Raw genomic sequence first — 3,463 nt, 5'->3', positions numbered from 1 at the left:
ACCCATACCTATGCATGTCACGAAATTTATACGCACGTGCATGACATTATAAATGTTTTAGAATTATAAAGTTATTCAGATTTAAAGACGTGTTTCTATATTCCATGTTTCATCTATGTCTTTTACGTACTAATTTTCATGCCTTACATACTCAGTACATTTTTCGTACTGACGCCCTATTTCACGGGGCCTGTGTTCATACCCGTAGGTGCAGGTAGGCAAGCTGACAGTCCCCCTCCTTAGGATCCCTAATCAGCGAGAGTTGGCGTGCTCTACTTGATTCAGAGCTGCTTTTGATTTTGGTACGATATGTCTCTCTCTCTCTCTCTATATATATATATGGTAATGACGTGACTCAATCACGTCTTCGTACAGTTATGTTTCCATTAGATGTCTGTAGACAGTATGTCTATTTGGGTTGTATGTGGCTTTGTCGGCTTTCAGTTCACTACAGAAAAAGAGGGCTACGACGACATTTAATCAACGACATGTGAAATAAATGTCGGAAAAGGACTAATTTTATGACACTTATTTACAAATGTCGTAAAATCAATGACATTTGGTAAGAAATGGCACAATATTGTGACTTTTAATTGAAATGTAGCTATATTAGTCGGTATTTACTGACATTTATAACTAATGAAGGACATTTGCTTACATTTATAATTATTAAACTTAAAATATATTAAATATAGGGGCGTCTACTATTTTATCTCAAAAACTCTACAAAACTCCCCCTTTTCTCATATGTCTCGCATTCATAAAATTGGTAAGTTTCTCATGAAATCGCAACAATCTTCTAGGATTTACCATCTTCTTTTGGACTCTTTTCATATACCTTTCTAGCATTAGGATCAATTTATCAAATTCAGAGTCGGTGGTTAATTAGCAGATACTACTGATTATTCCTAGATTGTTCTTAGATTGATTTAGAACTCTCAACATGACAGATACTACTGATAATTCTCAAACTTCTAATCGAGGTTATTAAGGCGCATTTCTCCTGTGATTTTCGTTCTATTATGTTAACTTGATTAAATTTCCTGCCTTTAAAATGGTTGTAACCTTTTCTTTTATTATTATGTATTGAAGTTTGTTGTGGTTGCTGATGATTGGTTTGGGAAGTGGTAGGTAGGATTTATTTATGAATTTAATATTTCTCTGCTTACGTTATTGGTAGTGGGGTGTTGAAATTGATCAATTTGGGCATACAATATTAGCATCTGCTTTGTTGTTTTATTTTTATGTCACTTTGTATTTGCAGTTTCTATTAAATTTCAGTTGTTGGTTATTCTGCTAGTGAATTTTGCTTTTACTGTTCTGTTCTATCCACCAGAGAGGACAAAGCCTTGGAAGTGTGGCACTAGATAACCACAAGCTCATTATTCATGAAGGACTTGCAATGTTGGATCCCTCAAGGAGATGGCATTCTGCTTTTCAGTAAGAATATGGATATTAGTACTATTTATAACTCCATGAGAAATATGACTTTTGTAGCATGATCATTATCCAAATATGGTTAGTGAATTCGAGTTGATTGTGGTTCTAAACTTTGCAGGCCGGTCTAAATAAATATGTAGTTTGTATTACTTATCACTAAATCAACATACTAGCATGACTATTAGCACTGAAATATACTACTAACAAGATTACCGTGCATGTGCTCAAAATGACTTGCACTAGGAGCATACTCAAGGGTCGTCATCCTTGTAAAAGGTTATCTCTTCACAATATCAATGAGATCAAGAAAATTCTTGTGGTTCACTTGTGAAATATATCAATCTACGCAAATAATTTTAACAGAATATCATGTAAACTCTACAACTAAAATGTAATGCTTATTGTTAAAGGGAGTAGGAAAAGGAAAACGACAAAGAGAACTTTTCCTTTTGTGTTGCATTTATTTTAACTGAACAGACGTATGTGTGTTCAAGCACCTTTTGCATTTTCTTACTTTATGGATCACCTGTTTATATTTGTGGCTTATGTTTCTGGAAGACTTGAAGTTTCTTATTGTTTTTTTATTTTTGATAAGTTCGTTCATTGTTCTTCTTTGTTTGTATGATGGAAGTTCTTAAGCTGCACAGGTTCTAATGTTCCATGTGATATCATTTTCCATATAATTTCTATAGAAGTTGCCTGCTAATTGATTTTTTTTACTTAATCTTTTTTAACTTCTAATTTATGCCTTTATTGGATTTATGTTTAGGTTGATATGCAAAAATTAGAGTCAAGAAGAGGACAGTCTTATGCAAAGGCTGTTGCCATAAAGATTCCAGTTGCCTCTTTGTACGGAGGCTCACCAAGTGAACTGTTGTGAATCAGTGTTCTTGTAGTCGACATTGGTCTTTATTTATAGTTAGCATTTAGCTTGTTCTGAAGATGAACAAGGATAAAAATTTATATTCTATGAGAACCATTATCGAATGATGGTGTAAGATTTATAAAAATAGCCTCTTTTGTTTTAATTCAAATTTCTTTTGTAGGGTATGATATTGTATTATCAAAATTATATGAATAATTGAAATGTATGAAAAGCTAATGTTCTCTATGTATATAAAGAAAAAAAACTGTTGACCAAAGATAATTTACCGACATTTCTATATATGAAGAAAAGACGAATAATATTTGGTGACATTTCTTTATATGTCACAACTTTATTGAGCTGATATTCAAATAGGTGACATTTTGATAAAAGTCGTTGACAAGTGTCATATTTATTTGCCAACATTAATTTAAATGTCGGAAAATTCCCGACATCGAAATTTACGACATTTGATATAAATGTCAAATAAATGTCGGTAAATGTTTTGTGACATTTATGTGACTTATGACGACATTTAAAAAATGTCGTCGTAGTCCTATTTTCTTGTAGTGAACATTGGATGTATAGTTGTCTACTGCAGCTTTACCGGCTCACCCACTGTGTTCTGCATGTATACGTACATATGCCTTGTTGGAAGGTTTTCTTCATGTATGTTATCTTCGTAATTCAACAGATGTTATACAAGTTCATATTCTAGACGCATGCTTAAGGGTGTTTGACATGTAGAACTTAGGCACCCGTCGCAGCCCATCGATTTGGGTCGTGACATAATGTATGAAAATTGTAGATAAGTTGTAGAAAGTTGTACTAGTAAAAAAAGTATGTACAACTAATATCAATTTTTTTGAATTATCTTTTCCAGAATTTTTTCTAAGAATAATATGTGGGGAGGGGTGAGTTGATGCGGAACTGTTTGAGGTTATTTTTGTGGGTTTAGTCCCAAGACCCCCCTCACCCCCGCCATTCCTATGAATTCCCTTGCTGGTTTTTGTCAAGGCACGAAGTAATTGTATATTTGTGTAATTGAATGAATCTATGTGCATGGAATTGTCTGAAAGGCTTCGTAGCAAGGGGGAGAACGATGAATTCAGGTTTGTTAAATTGTTAAACAAGTATTTGGAAAGTGGAATGTAAAAT

At 33.4% G+C, this 3,463-nt stretch overlaps 1 long non-coding RNA gene across 2 annotated transcripts; it reads left to right on the top strand.

Annotated features, from left to right (window-relative positions):
* Positions 1-716: 716 nt before the first annotated feature.
* On the top strand, positions 717-2,532 carry LOC104224161 (uncharacterized). 2 transcript variants are annotated; one of them, XR_710299.2, is made up of 3 exons: positions 717-769; positions 1,337-1,440; positions 2,210-2,532. It is a non-coding gene; the product is annotated as an uncharacterized lncRNA (long non-coding RNA). The 2 variants fall into 2 exon arrangements; XR_710301.2 differs by lacking the exon at positions 717-769 and adding an exon at positions 813-983.
* Positions 2,533-3,463: the final 931 nt, after the last annotated feature.

Source organism: Nicotiana sylvestris, chromosome 2, assembly GCF_000393655.2.
Source record: "Nicotiana sylvestris chromosome 2, ASM39365v2, whole genome shotgun sequence".
In the NCBI taxonomy this organism is placed as follows: Eukaryota; Viridiplantae; Streptophyta; class Magnoliopsida; order Solanales; family Solanaceae; genus Nicotiana; species Nicotiana sylvestris.
The sequence above is the reverse complement of the archived record's forward strand: the minus strand, read 5'-3'. Positions and strand labels throughout refer to the sequence as shown.